The sequence below is a fragment of the Strix uralensis genome, chromosome 24 (assembly GCF_047716275.1).
Source record: "Strix uralensis isolate ZFMK-TIS-50842 chromosome 24, bStrUra1, whole genome shotgun sequence".
Lineage (NCBI taxonomy): Eukaryota > Metazoa > Chordata > Aves > Strigiformes > Strigidae > Strix > Strix uralensis.
The window spans coordinates 8,854,950-8,876,763 of NC_133995.1; the positions used below are offsets into that span (position 1 = coordinate 8,854,950).

The following is a 21,814-nucleotide window of genomic DNA, read 5'->3' on the forward strand; positions in this document are numbered from 1 at the left end:
TTTGCAGAGAAACTGTGTTTACTTCTTTGGATAAAACCAGTTGTAGGTATGAGTGTACCCTGGGCTCTCTGCTAGGCCGGTTCCTTGGAGAACAGAGGTATAAGGCTGGGACAAGGGCAGGATTTCTGACCGTTTTGTCCTTTATTCCAGCCCTGGACACCGACTTTGACCTTGCAGTGAGACTTCAAAGCTCCCAACTCCCGAGCGAGGTGCAGCAGCTTCTCCGCTCAGAGACGGCTTCAGCTTGTTCAGGTAAGGGAGGCGGCTCCTCGGGTCGGCCATGGAACGACGTGTGTGATGGGGAGGCCGAAAGGGAATTAATGAAGCACAAACCCCCTTGTAACACTGTCATCTGCACGGGCTGAGAAGCTCTGGGGGCAAACTGGCACAGAAGTGCCCAGGGAACATTTGCATTATGTGCCAGCCCTAAAGCAAGCTCAGTCCTGCAGGAGAAAATGCAGTACAACTTCTGAGTGGCTGCAAAGTGTCTTGAAAATGCGTTTTTAGTGAGGATGATAAAATAAATGGGTGCTGGCCCCATTGGTGGGTGTGCCCTGACCGCGTTGCATTGCCAGGACATGATAAGCTCTCTGGAGTGTGTTACCGCGTTCACCCACGGGGTAATGCTCCACATCTCTGCTGGTGCCAAAAATGGTCTTTTCTCCCCTGTGCCTGTCAGGTTTGGGTGTGGGGTTTGCAGTGGGGCGCGCATCCTGCCCGCTGTAGGGTAGTGACCAAAACTGACCTAGAGAACACGTGGGGCGTTACCCCTCGGCGTGGCACCGAAAGCTGTTTCAGGGCCTCGTTTTTCAGTGGTGCTCCTCACAAAGTCACCTCAGCCGCTGATGCTCGCGACGAGGGTTTGCTTTGAGCTTGTGTGATGCTGGTGGGCTCTGAGTCTGGGTGTGGGCGGGGGGTTGTTGTCACCACGTGTCCCCCCTTCAAAATGGGTTTCAGCTGGGAAAGCATCCATGTTGTTGTTTTAGTTTGTGAAGAAGAAAACTCCTATGGGGCACCCATCCTGCACTATACTCATTTTCCTCTGTGATATCCCTTGAGTCTGGTAGTTGCAGAGGCCTGGAGATCTTGTTTTGCAATGAGAAATTGCATTGACAGGAGCCAAAATATCTGCTTTATGTAGAACATCAGAATGTGTTTCATTTTTGGCTTTTTGTTTGCTTCCTTAGCTAACAAAATAATCAAAATCTGTATTCAAAAGGACAGTATTTTCCAGCAGATTCATTAAAAGAGACTGTAACTGACAGCTGATGCTATTAGCAAGAGTATATCTCTTACTTAAAGTATTTCCATCCTAACAGTAAAATGTCCATTCTATAAGTCTATTAATATACAGTTCATTAAACTAGAAACAACTATATAATTAGGAAACAACAATTCATTAGTCTTAATGGGATTTAATAAAGTTCCTAAGCAAGGATTCTTCAGAGAATTAATTACAATATACTAATCAGGAAAAAAAATCCAGTTCATCACTCGGATCTATTTCTCCAGCTGGGAGCTGTGAAGCACCAGCAGATCTCCCAACACCCCCCGGCAGGGCGGGGTTTTTCCCCAGCCCGTGACCACGCCGGCTGCCAAGGCCGGACAGTTTACAAGTGGATTTCTCGTTGTTTTGTGAACACTGGATTTCCAAGCGAAAGCAACATTATTAATCATTTTGCAGCCACAAATGTTCTGTGGGGAGGAGCTGGGCTCAGGAGAGCCCCGGCAGCCCGAGCCGATGGCTCCTGCTGAGCCGTAGGCACCGCGGAAGCGGGTCCGTCAGTCGTGGTGGTGCCCCGAGTGCCTCGGCGGCTGCGGCCGTGCCGGGGCGGTTGCTGTCAGCCCCGTGCAGGTCTGGTTTGTCTTAATCCAGCAAAAGTGTAAATGAGAGTGTCTGTATTTTATAGTCCTTAACAAGATCCATTGCTTCTCATCGGGGATTTTCATCCATGCCTGTTGTTTTTCACTTAGATGGTTAGCCATTTTCTTATTAATTAAACAGCAGCTTTCTGCAGGCACTGATTGAATTATCGAGTAACACCTGCCACAATACAGGGAATAAAAGGGAAAAGATGTATTTTTTTTAATGCAAATGGCTTCAGACATATTTGATCAAATTTAACTGACAATTAAATTATAAATGAATAAAGTGAAAGGGTCAGTAATATAACAAATGGCACTGTCACTGTCAGTGCCGTATTTAAGTGAACCACCTTCTTAAAAATGAAATGAGAATTGCAAGTGTTAACTATTGCTGGCTGTTAACAGTCAGGAGCAAGGATTTTTAGAAGTTTAGCAAAAGACCACCAGTATCATTTCTATACTGCACCCACAAAATATGCAAAAAAGAGCATTAATTCTCGCTGTCGTCGCTGTGTCATAACTAGCAGGGATGATGTAAGCAGGGGGAGCGTGGGGGGAGCGTGGGGTGAGCAGGCATTCTGCTCTTCCCGGTGTGGACTGGGGTCCCAGGAGCCGGGGGGACACAAATGAATCTGTCCTTCAGGCCGTGACGTGCTCTTTGGGTGTAATCCAGCACTGCACAGTCCCACAACCGCCTCTGTGCATGGAGCCAGCCCCGCTTCCCACGCTTGGAGAAAGTACCAGGTGGCTGTTTGTGATGAGAAGTTCAAAGGTAGTGAGTGACCTTCTGGGACCAAGTGCTGCTGCAGGCTACCCTGGGCTGGGGAAGGAGCTGCTTGTGCCACCCCCGGGTGCAGTCGGTGCCATCGCGGGGGCTGCGGGGGAGCGTGGTGCCCCTCCAGCCTGGCACGGCAGTTACCGGGAGAGCAACGAGCCCTCTGTGAGCTCAGAGCACTGGAAATCACCAGTGTGATCTCAGGGGGCTAGTTTATCCTGGGAGCGCTCAGTGACTTGGGTACTGCAAATAAATCTGTAAATCAATAAATATAATGTGTAGAAGTCCCAGCTCTCTGTTTCGCACCACCTAATTTAAGCCTAGTTTATGTTCATTATAAACTAATCTTTGAAGCAGTCCCTGATGCAGTTTCCCGAGCGCTGTGATAGAGATCTGCCTTTTTCCTCTGGTGTCTGATGTGCATCTGCAAGGGGTTTTGTAAGAACATGTTGAAATCCATGTTGACATCCTTGACTAAAAGGACAGCCCACCTTATCAGTCTGACTCCAACTCCCCGTCTCAGATGCTTTAAGAAATACAGAAGATGTATCTTTATCGCAGACTGGCATTAGGCAGCTTCCCCTCGGCTCGCCTCGCCTCTCCCCGCTCAGGGTAGCAGTGCTGCTCCTCGGTAAGGTCTTTGGAATAATTTTGTACTGTGGTTCTATAAGGACTTTAGCATCTTTTGTGAAATCCTGGACTATTCACTCCCTCGGATAGCATATCCCTTTATCTCTTGTAGCGAGGCTTTCTTTTTGTCTGATTGTTTCCTGATTATTTTTTTTTTTTACTTTTCTGCTGCCATGTCACTGAGCTGAAAAGATTAATAAAGAATGATTAGGCACTGGAGAGAATATTTTACAGTGGTAGACTTAAGGAGCTCAGTCTGTTTATCTTATCAAAAAGAAGCTTGTAACTTAATTTCAGCGGATAAGTACCTTTGCAAGGAGGAAGCTCCAGGTACTGAAAGGCTTTTTCTTCAGAGAAAGTCACGAAAAGACCCAATAGCTTTAAGCTGAAGCCGGAAAAAATCAATTAACAAGGTAGAAATTTTGAACTTTGAGGATCATTAACTACTGGGAAAACTTGGCCAGCTACTCCCTTCTCGAGATGTCTTCAGATCCCCATCTAATGCTCTCCTGCATGAGCTGGGCCCAGGGCGCTCATCGAAACAGAGGCGAGCGCTTGATTGCCTGTTCCCTCCTGGGCATCCCAAGCTCATTTTACTCTCCGCGTCCACAAATATCCCCCTTCTTCCCGAGGTGCTTTCCCAGGGCTGTGGCATGCAGGGGTGGTCTGGTGGCTGCAGCCCTGGCTGAGGGATGGGCAGGACGCACCAGCCTTGGCTCGCAGCAGCGTTACGTCCCGGGGGGGTTCTCTGGGCCTGGCCACTTCACCCCGGTCAGGTTTGTGTGCTGGGGAGCTCTGGAAACACCAACGGCGTTAGAGCGAGCGAGGCAGCGAGTCCCAGCACCTCCTTCCCATCACCAGGCAGCGATGTTGGAGGGTGCAGCTGCAATCAGCCCACGATAAGCTTTGCATTTTTAAAGGTTACTGACTCAGCCTTTGCAAGCTGGGAAAGCAGCTTAGAAGTGCATAGAGACGCTAATTGGTCATTTGAACTTTGCCTGGAGGGCTCCTCCAGCAGGGACAGGAGCTCCTGCTGCTGACTCAGTGCCGCTGAAGTTAAAGGAGATTCCCCTAAAGAAGAGGGGACAAGGAGCAGGCAGGCCAGCTGCTTTGGGTGGGGACACCCAGGTCATTCGGGTGAGGCGGTTCTGCCCCTTCGCTTGCTTGTGCAGGAGAACATTCATGTGGAAACCTTCCCTTCTCCCCTAGTTTCTGCGCTCAGTCCTACCCAGGTTTTAGCCCCAGGAGATGAGCAAGGACACTTTCTACTCTCTTTCCTCCCTGTACCTGCAGAGGAAGGTTTATGGAACCAGGGTTGGGGTGGGAGGAGCAGATACGGACAGATGTGCAACAGCAGCTTTCTCTAAGTGCCTGACTGCAAATGGTTGTGGGTGGGATCCTGTACTCTCCCTCTCCCGTGGTCTGGTGTGAGGCCATGAGGTTACTGAGGTACCGAACAGAAACCTGGAAACGCGCCACTTGGGCACAAATGGATTAAACTGCGCCTGCAATTACCTGCTGTAACCAGGGGGAAAATGAAGGAAGCTCAAGGGTACAAGGGCCAAAATCAGGCCATTACTCTTCACCCAGAGAACACGTTGAATATTATGGAGTTGTGAGTGATAGTGTATAATTTTTGCAACAACTAACCTACAGTAACAGGGTTTTGCGAAGTATTTATCAATTGGAGCCAGAGCAGGATGTTGCCATGGAGATGGGAAGTAACTGGGTGATATTTTTTTCTTCTGCAAATATATTGTTGTAAAACACAAACGGGGAAAGAAAAGGAGCCGTGTCGTCTTTCAAGAAGTAAAAACTTCAGTTTTGGGTTGTCACACAGAGGCAAAAATAGTTCTCTTGGACCGTGGGGGTTCGGGTGCATCGCATGAGGCGTGCGCCCCAGAGCTGGGCTCTGCAGGGCAGGCTTGGACTCGGCAGGGGACGGGGGGTGCTGCGGCCCCCAGTGAAGTTACTGAGTTAGAAATAAAAACAGGAGATTTTGCTGTGACTGAAGGTCTATGTAAATCCAAGGTCACCAGAACCATTTCTGTGGCTGCTGCTTATCATTTAATGAAGATAAAAAAGAGCAATTAAGTTTAGTCTGGCAATTTGGCACATTAGCATTAATCTTCAATGAAATCAGAAGGTGTTTGTGTTTTGTGTAAGCTGAGCTAATGTATCATTTTATTACTAACAAGCAGAAGCCATAATTACTCTTCTATCTGACAGAATTTGTGGATGATTTTATTGACAGCTCCCAAAGTTATTTATGCATACAAGTCATTTACTTGAGGGAAACTTTAACACTGAGTATTTATTCAACTTCCCTAATTCACATCCCTTCCTACCCAACAAATGGTGGGACGTTGGGTGATCTCCATTGAAAATTTCGGTATCAATCCAGAAATCATATAACCTATTTTAAAACTCCAGGATCTCATATGAAGAACATCACAAATAACGCATTCAAATATTTTCACCCCAGAACCTCAACAAGTTTGCAGGGCTGGGTCCCACAGCTCTAGGGCTCAGCTGCCCCTTGCACAAAGACGTGTCGAGGGGCATTTATCGACATAGACTCACAGGATGGTTTGGGTTGGAAGGGACCTTAGAGATCATCCAGTCCCACCCCCTTGCCCCGGGCAGGGACACCTTCCACTAGCCCAGGTTGCCCAAAGCCCCGTCCAACCTGGCCTTGAAGATTTTCAGGACTTAATGTTCTAAGAAAAAATTATATTTCAGCTTGTTGTTTTAAATTTGGATGTAGCTACAAAATACTACAGTTTCCTAGAGGACAAATACTAATTTTTTTAATAACTTCATAAATTTGACAGGATTCTAAAAGATCTTGGGGAGATAAAGCCAGAAACCTTCGTTTCTGGAACTGCATTAGAATGAGCCGTAAACCGATTGCTGAGCCTGGGGGAGGAGTGATGGGATGCAGTGTTACTGTCATTGGTTTATTTTCAGTGTTTGTCTGTAAACTTGTAGGGTTTAGCTGGCAAGTAAGGGAGGAGAGCGGAACACCAGCAGCCAGATGATTCTAGAATATCGAACTGGAAAAAAGCTACTGAAAACTTCCAGCAGGTTCCTGGCAGAGGAGAAGGGAGGGAAAGGTCTCGGGAGTGCAGCGCACTAGTGAGCAGGGGCCGGGGGGCTGGGGGGGGTCATGCCTTTGCTCCAGGAGCCACACGGCTACGGAGGGGTTGGGCTGGCTTGGCTTGGCTCTTCTAACATATTTAGTCCCTGTGTTTGTGGTTAAAAAAAGGATTCAGAGAACTTAAATCCTGTAGACTGAAGGCCAGAAGGCCAAAGAGAGAAAGCAATGGGGTTTGGCCAAGACATCTGGCCACGTGTGTTGGTTTTGGAGCTCCTGGGGCAATGGCTGCGTCGCCTCCAGCATCCGGTTATGCCAAATCCGGGAAAACCGCGGTGCCTCGCTCTGCTGGACGCGCTGCGGGGCAACAACGGCTCTTACACCTGCAAGGATGGGCCTGCCCTCGGGTTTGACTTAGTCTTTGGTTCAGTTCTTAAGTACTAGTATCATCCTAAAGTGAAGGGCGCTTGCTGTTTATTTAGCAATGCAAACAACATTTTATGGTGATATCATACAAAAAGAACAAATTTGAAATACATGAGGAAGTGGCCCTGACTTACAGCTGGCTTTTAGTGATGGGTTGCACAGATTGCATTTGGCATTCCCAACTACTTCCAGCACTTAATGACTTAGCTTTAATGTTTTTTATTTCTTTTTATTAAAAAATATCCCACAAGACCATAGGGTTTATTACAGGGCTGGGTTGGGGGTATACAAGGCACTTCTAAACTCATGGCAACTCTGTACGTTTAATATTTGTAACTGCAGCTACCATTTGCTGTTGGTAAGGACGTTGGTTTTCTCTGGAAGCACAAGAATTATCTGTGGTGTTTGTTGTCTGCTGGGATGCTTTTACATAGGAGTTTGGGAAAATATTAACCATTGTGCATGCTTTTGGGTTTATACCCTTCCACAGCAGGGAAAATAAAGCCCAAAATATAATTTAGTTAAATAGAGTTGCTCAGGACTGGACTTACTAATGTAAAAGAAATTGCAAGTCAGGAGCAAAGCACGCAGGCACCGCACAGCCGGCGAGGCTGCCCGGCCTCTGCAGCACCCGGGACTCGCAGATTTTTCCTTTGGTTTTGCACACACCTATTTTATAGAAAAGCCTGTAACGGGTTGAAGCGCTCCCCTGGAGATCCTGCCTTGTGGGGCTGAGAGCCATCAGAGGAAGAGATTAGTCATGGTGCTAAATGCACTTTTGGCAGACAATCTCCTCCTGTAAGGGAGTGTAACGGGGACCTGCAGGAGATGGGCTGCAGGGGAGAGATACTGGTCCTTGTGCTGCACCAGTGCACCCAGTGTGAACCCTGCTCCAGTAACGACTAGTTGAGTCTCGTCGCTGCAGTTGAGATGGGCTGTACGTGAGCAGAGGCTGTGGGTGCCGAGGGGGGTGTTTCTGGAGGGGGTGTGTTGGTTTGGGAGCCCCATCTCTGCTGAGGCAGCCAGGAGTGAGGCTTTGTTCCCGCACAGCACCTCGCTGTGCTCTCCCTGGGTCCCCAGCCTCCCGCTTGCTTTCTTTGCAAAGATCTGCACTGGAATTTAAACTGAATTACATGGAACTTAAAATTCGAGGTGAAATAAGGGTAATTAGTCAGAGCCTGGAACAGATCAGTGACTTGAAGTGGTGCCTGATCCAGTGCCTGCGGAACGCCCATGCTCCGTGCCCCGTGGGCCTCCCCAGCCTGGGCTCTCACGGCTTTCCTGCGGCTGCTGGAGCTTTTCTCTCCATCGCAAAAGAGCACATTTCCCTTTCTTCTACCCACCTACGTTGACTGCGAACGCAGAAGCTGCCGGGCCCTCAATGGCGCAGTGCTGGGCAGGGTTGTGTGGGAGTGTGTGCGCAGAGGGTTATTGTTTTAGTGTTAATGGAGTTTTGTGGAAATTACGGGGTGCTGTACAGCCTTCTCCCTCCTGCCATCTTTGCAGATGCTCCTAACCTTTGCTTATACTGTGCTGCAAGGTCAGGCCTGATGGAAATGTTCCTCCCCAAGCTGGGGGAGCACTGCTGCATGGTCCTTTTCTCTCCCTGATAGGGAAGTTTAGCTGATTTCAGGAAAGAAAAGCTGCTTTTTCTCTCAGTGGCAAAGTGCAACGCTTTATTTCCAGAGATTTTGGTGTGTCTGAAACCAGAAGGGACCCTTGCATCACCCCGTGAGCCCCAGGCCGTGAGTGTTCATCCACCAACGCCCTGGTGTCCCTGGTAAGGGCCCCAGTGCCTGGGGACGCTGCGTGCCCCGAGCAGGGGAGAGGCACAGCCTCGTGCCCACCAGCCGCTGCTGGGAGAAGCCCGACGGAGGGTCCCTCCGGCTGTTTCTGACGCACAGCTGAGGTCAGACGTGAGCAACGCCCGGGATGCACAGAGCACTGCGCCTGGGCCTCAGCAGCCCAGCCCAGGCGTTGCCCTTTACACCTGGCTTCCTTGTGAAAGCAGCAAGGAGTTAGGAAATGTCCAGGGAATATCCACCAAATTATCCACCTCATTTGGCCCTGATTAGCTCTAAAATGTGTTTGGGTTGGCAGCCTGGGGCTGCCTGCTGATGGGATGACTCACGTAAGGTGCTCAGCATTTCCTGCAGCTGTGAGACTTCACCTTAGCTCAGCACTGAAACATCTGCTCTGGCTTTAGAAGTGTTATACTGATAAACTCTGTAAGAAGGGCCAATACAGAAGCTAAAAATCCCTGTTTGAATGTGCCCACGCCCTGAGTGTATCCTCCATGCAGAGGGAGAGTCTGTTCCTGCACGAAGGGCCCAGAGCTTTGTGGTCTAACATTACTGAGAAGCACCTGCTCTTGCTGATGTTAGTCTGTTAGAGCGAGACCTGGGAAGGAAATGAGAGCCACGGGGAATGAAAGCAAACCACGAGCCACCCCACCGCTCGTATGCTCCAGCCTGCTAGGGTTGTTTGGTTTTGGTTTTTAAAGGACCTCGTTCTGCGGACGACTGATTACCGCATCAGCCCTGAGTGGTTTTCACGAGGATGGGGTAGCAGAATAACAGGAGTTTGCTGCACATCAGGGAGAGCCCCATGGGAGTTAATCCTTATAAATAATCTAGGCACTGTCAGCTCCTATCTGCTGCGTTCTGCTATGGAGAAGGGTAGGGAATGACAGAGGGAATGAGCAGATAGCCCATCCAGTCTTGGATTTGGAGGTGAAGAAACAGGAGGAGGCATAGGGAAACCTTTGGCATTTATGCACCACCTTAATGCACACAAAAAGGCATCTGTTCACTTAAAGTACGTTTGCTTGCTTTATCAGACCTGAAAAAGCTTACACTGATACGATGAGATCTTTGGCCCTTTGAAACAGAAGTGCTGACCACGAAGCCATCTCGTGTGCAGGAAGCCCCAGCAGGGAGCTCAGATTTCACTGTGGCTGGAGAGGAACTGTCTTGATCTTACATTTCCTGGACGTCCTGCTGAAGGCAATTCCTTGCCACAGAACCTCCCCACTGCTGTGTCCGTGCCTGGCAGAGTCCCCCACCGCGTCTCCTAGCGCTCTCCTGCTCCTTGCCCAGTGAGGATAACCCAAGCGCGCTGCCTGGCGCGATGGAGCCGTCCTGCAGCACAAGGGGTGTGTCAGCGCCTACGTCCGCATCTGCTGCGGCTCCTCAAGCGCGGATTTGAGTGTGACACTCCCCTGGGCCTTGTGCTCAGCTGGGGATCCGTAAGCGTGAACAAACCCCTGTCCCTGGGAGGAGACGTGCCCTCCCTCGCCTGCGCGCAGCAATCAAAGCGCTCTCCCACGTACCTGCGGAGAAGGCACGGACACAGAAGCTGCAAGAAGCTCAAGTTGTCATGGGGGAAGATGAAAGTACAACACCCAGAGTCTGAAATTTTTGGCTCTACAAAATGACATGTTGTGTCTAGGTGGAGGATGAGTCTGAGGTTAGGAAGTTGTTTATTCATTATTTCTGTTTAAAGTCTCTTCGCTAACTCTTGCTTTTGAATTTGGGCTTCACTAGTTTCAAATGCTTATACTGGGGAAAAAAGGTGAAAAGGAGACAGGAAAGTTTTCAAAAGCAAATCTTGCCGTCTTTCAAACAGAAGTTTTTGCTGCGGTTGGAGTTGTCACCAGCTGCTTGTACTCAGATCTCTGAAAACGGGGTGGAGAGAGAGAGAAGCGGGATCCTTGATGTGACTGGAGCGGCTCTTCCTCAGGGTGCCTGTTGGTATTTGTAGGTAGTCGCTGTACCTATGTAATCACTGTACATACACATAATTTTCCAGCTGGAAGAAGCCTTTCCAACGGGATGAAATAAGGCTCCACGTTTATATGTCCTTGTTTCTGGGACCACCTCGGTGATGGTTATGAGGATGCAGTTTCCTGCCTGGTGTTTCAAGCGCATCTTCCAGCACTTCCACCACCGCAGAGGCAGCTTCGCTCCGTGCGGCACAAAACCAGAAAAGCGCCTTTGGTGTGGGACTCCGCAGCGTCCGGGCAGAGCCAGGCCTTGTGAGGTTTATTCCCCTGCCCTTCAATCACTTTATTATCCACTTGTCATGACCATTGCCTGTGTCATAAAAGTTCGCAGGCTAATTTCATTGGAAAGTGAATAAATGCAAAAGCGATCATTAATTGCTTTATGCCAGTGAGCTGAAAATATTCGAATGGGTTATTTCTGTTCTCTCCTTGAAATCTGCTCCCAAAACTTGGGAAGCAAGCTTGCTCTTTTTTTCCTTTTGTATCCCTCACATTCACAAAGGCAATTCCTCCAGGATGACCCTATTAACTTCGTAAAGAGATTACAAATCCTCTTCCTAAACCCAGAAGGGCCACGTGAAATCTGCCTCAAGCATCTGTTTCTGCTAAGTAAGATGAGCTGGCCCCAGCTCCCCTCCTTGCGCGCGGCTCCCCCCAGGCAGGGAGTGCTCTGCCCACCAGCCACGTTCCAGTCGCCAATTTTCGGGGCCCCTTTGGGTGGGAATGAGCTGGCAGCCGGGACGTGAATAGGGCTTACCCACTTCTGTACCTAAAGGCAGTGGGTTTGCTTTAATTCCTTGATAACCTCATACAAGTTGCCTATAATTCTCATAGTTGGGAAAAGGAATACTGGTATTTTTGGCCTGCTTTTTTTTTCTTCTTGTTTAAATACCTGCATAATAATCGGGGCTGCTCTGTCAATGCAGGGGATCTTTCACTACAGCTTGGGTCTATGGCCCGAATCATTCTTACAAAAGCTCTGCAGATGTGTATAAAGATGAGGAAAACAATCTAATCTGGAAAAAAGCGTATGTATTGTATAAAACGAACAGATGGGTAGTGCAGAAAACTCCATTTAGATTTTACTTGGAGGGAGGTGGGTAATTCTCTAAACTTTTGAGAATCTCTTCTGTTTTTTAAATTAGCAGTATTATATACAGACAACCGGAGCACAGGGGACCCTCGCTGTAATTGAGACATTATGACTTGCTTACAGAGACAATGATTATAAGATTATGTACTTTTGTATGAAATTTCTTGTAAGGGAGTCCAGCTGTTGTGTGGCGATTGTGGTGCCTCCAGAAGGTTTTGCTCAGGGAGCGGGCGGAAGAGTTGCCCCCTTCCTGGGACACATTTTCTCAATTAGTGTGACTGTTTCCACCACTTCAAATTCTGTGCTGAAACAACGGATTTTTTTATTTCAGCACTGAATTTTGTCTCGGCAGTTTGCGCGTTTCTCTCCTCCCTTGGCTATGAGTTTGCCAGAGCTCTGCGTTAACGATGCGCTCGGCGGAGCGGTGCAGCTAACCCGCAAGGACGAGGCAGCAGCAATTCTTTCTGCGGGCGCGTCGCCTTCACATCGTGCCCTTGGTTACGCCTGTGCAACTGCACTAAAGGGTAATGGGGCTGCACAGATGTAAGTGAGGAAATAATTTGGCCTGCACACTCGCTTTATTGCTGCTGGTGATGCATAAAACCCTGAGCCTTGGTCGTCAGCTGGGAGCCCTGCGGGGCTCAGCCCTCCCCTCCGCAGTTTATTCCTCCTGGAAATGGAGAAGGGACTCGGGGTGAGCTCCCAAACCCCGATGGGGAAAGTGTCCCTGGGGAGAGGCAGCGCGGTCCCTCTCACCCTCCTGGTGACATGAGCCACATGTCCCTGCTGCCGGGAGGGGCTGCCCCGGCCACAGTCCCGTCCCATCCCAGGGCATGTCCTCAGCACGCACAGCCCCTTCCCTGGGTGCCTGTTTGCAGGGGGACGGGTGGGAGGCTTAGTATTAAAAAATGAAATCTTCCTGATCCGAGCTAGCGCTTGCCTGTGGAGTGGCAAGCTTCACGGTGCCTCTCCTGGAACAAAACTGGTCTGTGGGGGGAAAAATTGAGTGCGGAGAGAGGAAAAGGAAAGTAGAGAGTCTTAGCTGAATGGGCCTCAGATGATTTCACAGCCTGTTTAAAATGCTTGTGCCATCTTCCCTGCCTGGTGCTGCGGCATTAGGAGCCCTGGGCTGACTGGGGGGCACAGCCTCTCGCCGGGTGGTATGGGGCTGGGACCCTGGAGGGGTTTGCTTTAGTGGCTTTGGGGCTGTCGGGAGCTCACTGTGGTTCTAACAGCTGTTCCCAAAGCTGCTGCTCACAGGTGTCAGCATTTATTCTTTTGTATAAACATCCCTTGCAAGACATTGATGTATCGGATACAAAGCCAGAGTCTGAGCTCAGGCTAAGCCCAGCTATCGCTTAGACTTATACTAGGCAGGGGTATGCCAAGCCAGTACTGAAGCTGAGAATTAGAGGAAGAAAGGGTCTTGTGTTTTTGGGGGGGGTTGTGGGATTTCTTCCCGCTGCTGCGGTGACAAATGAAGTGAGTGGTGTGGGCAGATCATTAGATCCTTCATGGGGCCGTGTCCAGTTTAGGCTTTAATGTGTGGAAGTGGGTGCTTAGCTCTGGGTGTGTGGACAAAACCAGTTCAGTCCCAGACAACGATAACACACATCTCTTGTGCTCCTTTTCCTCCTGATGTTGCGGCTGTTCTAGATATGCAAGATCTTTTTGTGTGAGCTCTTTCTTCTTGGTTATTTCAAGTTTCAGCAGAGCAAGACGCTTCTGCTAACCGTGAGGAATGTCATCGTTCCTTTCCTGCTGCTCTTTCTGCCCTGAGACCTCTCAGCATCCCGCTTTCCTATTCATGACGCTGGATTTGCCCAATTCCTCCTCTTGGTACCACTGACTCTTCTGTGTCAGGAACCGTTGGGGTTACAGCATTTTGTGGGAAAACACTGCAGGGAAGGGAGCAAACCATCAGGAATAAGACAGGTGCTTTGTTTCGCTGCAGTTAAAGCAGCGAGTTGTTTCTCTTACTCAGGTCTTCCAGTTGCTCACATTTGTTTATCCTGCTCCGTAATTGCTTTTTGCCATTTCTTTAAAGCTGGCAGTCGTGGTGCTGCTCCCGTTCCCACCTCCAAAGCCATTTGGGAACGTAAGAGGTGGACAGATGGGGATGAGCCGAGAGGCTGAACGCAGCCGGGAAACGCGGCGTCACGGGGGTGTCTGCGCACCCGTGCTCGAGGCCTTGCTCTTGTGTCCCTTTTCCCCCCCTCTTTTTTAAGAAAACCAACTGTGTCCCCCAACAGATCCACAGAACCGTGTTTTCTGAAGTGAGAGTTTGAAAGAAAGTGGTAGGGATTATTTCTATGTTGTCTTGCTCAAGTAACCTGCTTTAAGGTTTAATTTAATTCATTTGTGTTGAAGATATTTTTTGTTACTTGCGTTTAACAATTTGTCACAACTGAGCTCATAGAAAGCGTACGCAATTTTCAAGGCAGTTTCAAAAGCAGGGAGGATGTGGAATTAATTGGCCATGTTGAAGGAGAAACATTTGACACAAAATATGCAATTGCAAAACTCAAATTTGCTTTGTGCAGAATATAGTAAAGCAGATCTTAAAAAGTCAAACATCATTTCCCTTCAAAAGTGGGAGATGAATCTGAGTCTGTAGCAATTGGCAAAACAAAAAGGGGACGTATAATAGATAAATTACTAATCTTATTCCTGAAATGAACATTTTGACACTTCTCCTTGATATATGTTTCTGAGTTATGACAAACTCGAGGTAATATGCAGTATTTTAACATGATCACAGTCCTTTCTCAAAGACAGAAACCCAGTGTGGTTAAAGGAATCTAAAAATAGAAGCTGAAACATAAAGCAATAAATGTTCAAAATAGTGCGATACACAGCGGAGGAACACCTGAAACTTTGGCAGCAGGAGGGAGTCCTCTCCTAGGGCACGACTAGTGCTTAAAACCCTCTGGAAATACCGATCTGTGCTTCAGGGGAAGCTGGGACGACAAGAAAATGTATTAAAAGTAGCAAATAACAAGCAGGGAAACATGCATATAATCTGACCTACTTGAAATGTGTATTTTTAAGTACTTGTTTCAGTTATTGCATAGATCCTTTTGACATTCTGTATCTACAGTTCTACAGTCCCTCAAATATCTCAATCAGATACTTTACTGGAAAATAAGTTGGGGTTGGTTTCTGTTCGGGTTTTTTTAAAAATAAAGATGATGTTGATAGGACTTTTGAGGAATAGCCCATACTCAAGCACATATGAGACTAGTACATAGAATTTACACAAATATTCTCATGTCTAAATCTGGAAGTGCTTTAGGAATTTGAGCAGCACCAGCACTGTGTTACTGCTGTGGTAACATCGGTAGTAGGTGGTAAAGAACTCAGAGCTTTCTTCTGAAAGCTATAAACCTTGAGGATTTAAGTACACATGTTAGAAATTGTGCTGTATATGCACATCAACTACTTATGGGGTAATGCAGTATGGTTTTATACCACCTAAACCAGACGTTGTCGGGGCCCTCCCCTAGAGCCAGAGCAGCTCCACTGGAGTTTCCTAATGCCGGGTCTGGGGAGCGCACGCGCGGCTCAGCCCTGGCCTCGGTGAGCGGCCGCTGAAATCCTCCTCCTGAGCACTGCGGCTGGGGCTCGGTGGTACTGCCTGGGTTATTTCTAATGCTAGAATTTATCAGTTGAGATCTAATTGTTTATGAATTTTATTTAAGTGTCAACTAGTTAATTATTCCAAATGCACCACAGAGAAAAATTTAATAACGTTTTTCTGATGTTGAACTAGTTTTCTGGAACCACAATCTCTAACGTATTTTGAAAATCTCTCCTATCTAATCAACTAGTAGGTAAATTAATACAGAATTACAGCTCATTAGCAAATGATGCATCGATGTCTAATAATTCCCTGCTTTCTTATTTGGAAGTTATGCTGTTATTGAGTTAGTGCATTAAGTTTCAATGCTTTTTGTCATAAGCATTAAGCGCTTTTTAAAATATGTGTTAATTAAGGGATTACACCCACATCAACATTAAAGCATTACAGTTTCTGTAATTATAGAATAGGTTCTGGTTTCTCCAACCATGACATAACACTGAGGAGTCCCGTTGCTCTGATTTCAGCGGGGTGACTCACGTAATGAAAAGCAACTTCCCAAGACACGGGGCAGCGTAATAAACCAGTGGGATCGGAGAGCTGCTCCGAGGCACCTTGTTCTGGCTCAGGGAGGCTGACGAGGTATTTCCCTGTGCGGGAGGATTTTCATCGCTTGGAGAAGAGAGGACAGAAGCAGAGAGATGTTGGGAGGCTATAAAGTCACAATAGATATAGAACATATGAACTATTATCGGCTGTTTCTCAAAAATATGGGCTGAAGGGTCTGGAGCAACTATCAGGAGATGGTTTGAAGCAATAAATTAAACTGTGGAGCTTGGTTTTGGTCTAGTGGAAAATATTAAGTTTTGAAAATGATGTCTTGGTATCTGCAATGCATCAATATTAAATACAGGCATCAAAGAACTAAAAGTCTTTTATTAAGTGTTCTAGTTTAGCTTGTTTTGTTTATTTAACTTGACTAATATTTTCTGATCCCTGTACAGCCTGATGAATGCAGCTCAGGTAGCAGTGGCACCATTTTTATTTCATGCCGTATCACTACAAAGATAAACAACAGAAACCTTCTGTCTGGTGCCACAGTGTTATACTACTTATCAAAACAAGTTCAAAGCAAGCTCCATTTGTATAGGATCAACTTATCCCATTAAGCAATTTATCTTTGACAGGAATGAGGCTGATTATAAGAGGTAGAAATGCCTGTGAGGCAAGTAAATTTAATGAAGTTTGTAACAGACTGCAGCAATATCAACCAAATGATTAAGAATATGCCACAAGAAACAGTTAATTAAGACTGTCCATCCACCTCTCCTCTGGGATGATGTTTGTTGTTGCAGGTTTACATACACACAGGCAAACTTGCTTTCAGCAGGTGTCTGCCCGGGGGCACCTGCCAGGGCACATGCGGAGCTGGGGGGCATCTCCCGGCCCAGGGCCACCGGGCCCTCCCCAGGTGTCCCCATGCAGAGCAGAGCAAGGGGACACCACAGACCAAGGGACAGAGCTTTATGAGGGAGAAAAATCTATTCCTGTTAACCTCCAGGCTTCAGGGGTACATCCCCACCCGCTGATTTAGTATCTGTTTACAGACCTGGTGTACCTGAGTCCACCTAATTCCTTTTTTGTGCTCGAGCTTCACAGCCTCCCCTGGCAGCAGTTTCCAGTTCACTACCTGCTCTAAAAACTGAACTAAAACTAGATGATTCAAGAATCCTTTCTTTTATCGGTTTCAAACACCCTCCCTGCTAGCTTCAGGGAGTTCTATTTTGAGGGATTTGGTGAATAACAGTTCTGCATCGACCTCCTCTTCTGCCTTTATGATTTTGCACGTCTCAGTCATGTCCCCCTTGAGCCTCAAGAATGTGGGTCCCACTCACATGAATATCATTAAGACAAAAAAGAGCATTCTGTGTATTTATTACATTGGTTTGCACTGATGGGCAGGGAGCAGGATGCCTGGATGGCTGCACTGGGTGAAGAATGGAGCTAAAAAGGCCAGTTAACATTGCAGCCCTGAGCATTTATGCTATAAATGCATCAAAACATGTGTTAGTTTTAATTATCCCCACAGCCTCACAGAATCACTTCCCTGGTCAATTAATTTAATTACTTTTTGGATAATTATTTTCCTCAATGGTGCATTGGCTCCAGACTGTGATAGTTGTTGTGCTGCAGAACTGTGAGATGGGAGAGACTTTGCTTTGAATGACACACAGAACATATCAGCAAACTACACATTTATAACACAGACACCTGAATTAATGACATCCCTTTGGAGTGAAACAGAACAATTCCTCCTCTGGGTGGGAGAGGAAAACAGCATCTCATGGCAACAGTAACACAGCTCAAAACATGTCAGAAAGACCTCCTTTTCCCTCTGCAGCCTGTTTTGAATCAGAGCCTGGTCTAAAATTCAGGAAAGTGTTTAACTGGGCTGCAGTGGGGTTTAAGCGTGCACCGAAGCGGCGGGTGCTGAGCACGAGGCTGGGTAGCAGCGTCGTCCAGTCGGGGTCACGACAGCAGCTTGTCTGCAAAGACTAAATGAGAAAAGGAACTCGCACGGGTGTTGGTCTCAGCACCCTCACTGGAGCAGGAGGTGCGAAATCTGGAACTTACTAATGTAATTATAAACCCAAATATTTGCCAGCTTGGATCGGTTGCCTGAAACGAGGATGATGGAGTGATCATTAACAGCAGCGAGCACTGAGAGTCTTTTGAAAGTGATCTGTAAAAGTAACTGTGGTCTTAAATGAAAGCAGTCGGAACTCTGCAACCTGCACCCTACCCCCGTACCGGAGCAGGGAGCGGTGTGAAGCAGTTGACTTACACCCTTTCCTGGCGCGACCCTGGTCTCTGATCAGATAACGGCATCTCAGTCAGCTTCGCTTTCCTGCCTCCCTGCGGGAAAACTTTGGGCGATACACGACATGAGGAGAATCAACTTGTGCCCACCCAAACAGAAAATTTTGTAGAAATGCAAATATGTGTCAGAAAGTTTGCCAGTTATTTGGAGGAGAAGGTGCCAGTAAACATGGCTGTTTCAGTTCCAAATCTGCCTCCCAGCTCTCAGAGTGTTAACAGAATAAGGAGGTGATGCCCAATGAGAGTCTAAATATTGACAGAAGGTAGACGAGGGCGTTACTGGAGGATTCTGAAGTATATCAGCAAATGGCTGGTTCTGGGGTGCTGACACGCTCCATGACCTGTAATCCTGGGCTGCTGTTGCTCGTTGAAACAGTTCAGCTCCAATTTTCTCAGCATATTTATCTGTTCAGGCAGCTTCTTTCTCCAATACTCGTTAATAACCGCATTGATTCCTGAGCTTGCCCACTGGTTTGATCTTCTGTTTTCAAGGGCACCTGACTCTATATGAATTAAGTTTGACATCTCTCTCATGATTTCGATGAAAACGGATGCTCTCGGGTGTCAGCAATGTCTGACTCCAGCCAGACCTCATCTCGGCAACATCCGTGGGTTTTCAGGCTTCAGACAGCCCTCCTGTAGGGATTTGAAATGCCAGGAGAGAGAAACTGGTTTTGAGGTATTGCTAATTGGACCAGAAATGGAAATACCAGGGAAAAAAACTTAGAATAAAGCTAATGATTTTTAGATTTCTGGTTTAATTTTGCAGAACCAAGAGACTCATAAGGCTTTGGAGAAGTATGGAAACTATCAGGGGCTTGTCAGGATTGCTTATCTTTATCTCAGTTATTACAGTAGCTTGTTTTGTTCATTTTTACTAACACGTCTGTGATAAACTACTTGCCTTATTGTTATTTATTCTTCATACGTCTAAAGTGCTAATGTTCTAGTCAAATTTATCTTAGCTTGGGACACAGATAGCCAAGAGCTGCGGTCTCTGGGGTGGCAATATTTGGCTGGTCAGCCATGGAGAGGGGGTTCTTGGCTTGAGCACATTGTTACAGCCTCAAACTGCTTTACTCTTCCTTACCTGGAACATCTGTCTGCTTAAAGAACTTCTAAAGGGTTGCTAACAGAAAAAGCATATCATATCAACTCATATAAATGTATTGCCTCTCGGGGGTAGATATGTATTATGGGATGCAAACTAAGCTATCTTCGTGTAGTTGAGTGCAGAGTTTTAAGTATAACTTTATAGTCATTCAAAGCCTTTGGTCAAGTAGCCGAGTTTCCTAATTGAGGTGACTTACTCGGGTGCACAGCTCTGCAGTTTGCTTTTTGATATAAACAGGGTAATAAATTGAGTGCAAGGGGACATGTCTATTAAAAGTCAAAGTAAGAATGAGTGAAACCCCAGGTGCATTGTCAAGATTAATATGCTTGCTGGATAAAACTGGACTGTGCCAGCTAACACAGTGACTGAGTGATGCAGCACGATAATATGGTTTGACTACAAACAACAGAAAAATAGATAGAAAGCGACGGGCAAAGGGGGAAAGTATGAAACCTACTAATAAGTTGAATAGCCAGATATCACACATTTTTTTTTCCACAAAAATTAAATTTTTTAGTGATAAAGTATATCTACTTAGCGTTTGACTCCCTTTTGAACATGGCAGTATTTTTGCTTTTAACCTCTGGAGCATCTGGATTGATGGTGCACCCCTGGAATGACAGTAATGGATCCCCTATTGTTATCAATTTTGTTCAACAGATGTTAGTAACAGACGAGGAAGAAAAATGAGAAGGAATATTGGACAGGAAAAGCTACTTAATGTGAATGCTCTCACTAGCAAAAAGCTTATTATGGAAATATCAATTAGAAGAATTAGAGAACCATCTTAGGACACTTCTGCCAGTGCCACAGCACTATCCCTCGCTCGGGGGATGGCAGAGGAGGGGGCGATCCCCTTGAATAGGTGGGGGATCAAAAATGATGTTGCCATTTCTGAGGGTTAGTGATGGGACTGGGGCAGCTACCAGGGCGGATCTCCCTGTCCTGGGGGCAGATCGGCACCAGGACAGGGCCTGGAAAAATCCCTGAAATCCTCCGTTTGTATCGTCTGGTCGCACCATCTCCTGTGTTCACCGTTGTGCAAACAGTGCGTCGTGGCGGAAGAGGCACCAGGTCTGCATAAAAATGCTGGTAGCGACAGCCAGCTTCATTTGGTTAGAAATACACGTATATAGTGTTGTGCGCTCCCAAACCATAATTACCCAAGCCATAATTACCATTGTCATAAAAGTGCTCGCGTGAAAATATAACAACACAAATGTGGTATAAACCAGCACAAAGAGTAAGGACCACACCAAGCAACGAGGAGCATTTACCAGCCTTTGTCCGCTTCAAAACAAGTGGAAAAGGATGGTTTTTGCAGTATGAGCGTACCATAAGCTTTGGGCTGATTAGTGTAAGGAGTTGTTGAGTTTCAGAAATGCATTCTCTAAGTTTTTGTATCATGAAGTTTAACTCAGAGTCCTTTAGGCCAAGCAAGAAGCATTTCACTGCTGAGGTGAGCCCCTTCCTGGCGGGTGATGCCTCCAGCCTGTTCCACATTACACCTGGACGTGACCCAGCGGCTGGGGCTGGAGCTCGGGAACAGGCCAGAGGAGACCAGGGACTTGCGTCGTCCCAAAACCCATCGCAAAGCCGGGCTCTGCCTGTGCAGCCTCTGGGAGCGCCGGACGCCGACCGGTACCTGGACAGGAGCCGTTGGCCGGCACAAAGGTCTCCCTTAGCCCCGGGGGGAGACACTTTCAAAACAAAACTATTGTCTTTTCAGGCTGAGTGACCCAAAGACAGACGGAATTGACTCCGATAGCAGATGTTATCTGTGCTCCGCAATACTCCTGGTTTGCTCTGTAAGCTTTCTGTAAGGCAGCCGTCTGCTTCTTGAGTGCCGGTGTTTCGAACACAGTTAATTTCTCTGATATCTGGTTTCTGACACGGGGGTGTCCAACAACAACCCGGTTCTCCCAAGGACACAAACGCAGCAAAGGGCCCCGGGGCAGGAGCGTGTGTCCCCAAAGCTGCTTGGACACGGCTCGTGAAGGGGAGCTGGGCTGGGGGTGAGGCTGTTCCCGTTCGGTCTGCGCGGGTTCATAGCCTGCTTCACAGCAATCTTCAGGTGGATTCTTATGCATAAGTAGAAATGAAATAGTGGTGTGAACCAAGGGAAAGCTTTTTCCTATTTGTAGAGGATGATTAATGAAGGCGATCAGACATCCCACTTTAAAATCCTTTGTATCAGATAAAGCCCCTTCTGTCGCCTCATTCCTTATTTTATTTCAATCCATTTTGCCTCATCTTTCTTTTAATGTGAGCTGTCAAAAGCAGTCTTTGCTGGTTCGTATCTGTGTCACATTTGCTGACAGCCCAAAAGAGAAGATTCTGGGACAAAACCTCAGGAGATGTGAGCAGGGGGTGTCCGTGCGCACGCCTGGTGCCAGCACTGCTGGGGCTTTGGTCAGCTCAGGGGGGTCTGTGTGGGGTTCAGGTGTAGGTACCCCCTGTTCGGGTGTAGGTATCCCCTGCAGTGTGGGGGTCTCTGGGCTGCTTTGATTCATGGGGTTGCGTGTTCCAGAGCAGCAAGGTTTCCCTGGTGGGAAGGAGCTCCCGTAAC

The 21,814-nt window shown here is 47.4% G+C and overlaps 1 protein-coding gene across 1 annotated transcript in view; it reads left to right on the plus strand.

The window, feature by feature from the left end:
- The first annotated feature begins 203 nt into the window (after positions 1-203).
- CTTNBP2NL (CTTNBP2 N-terminal like) overlaps positions 204-21,814 on the plus strand; it is a 144,010-nt gene continuing 122,399 nt past the window's right edge. The window contains exon 1 of the mRNA XM_074894052.1: positions 204-252. The gene's annotated coding sequence lies outside the window, so the exon portion shown is untranslated. The remainder of the gene's footprint in view (positions 253-21,814) is intronic.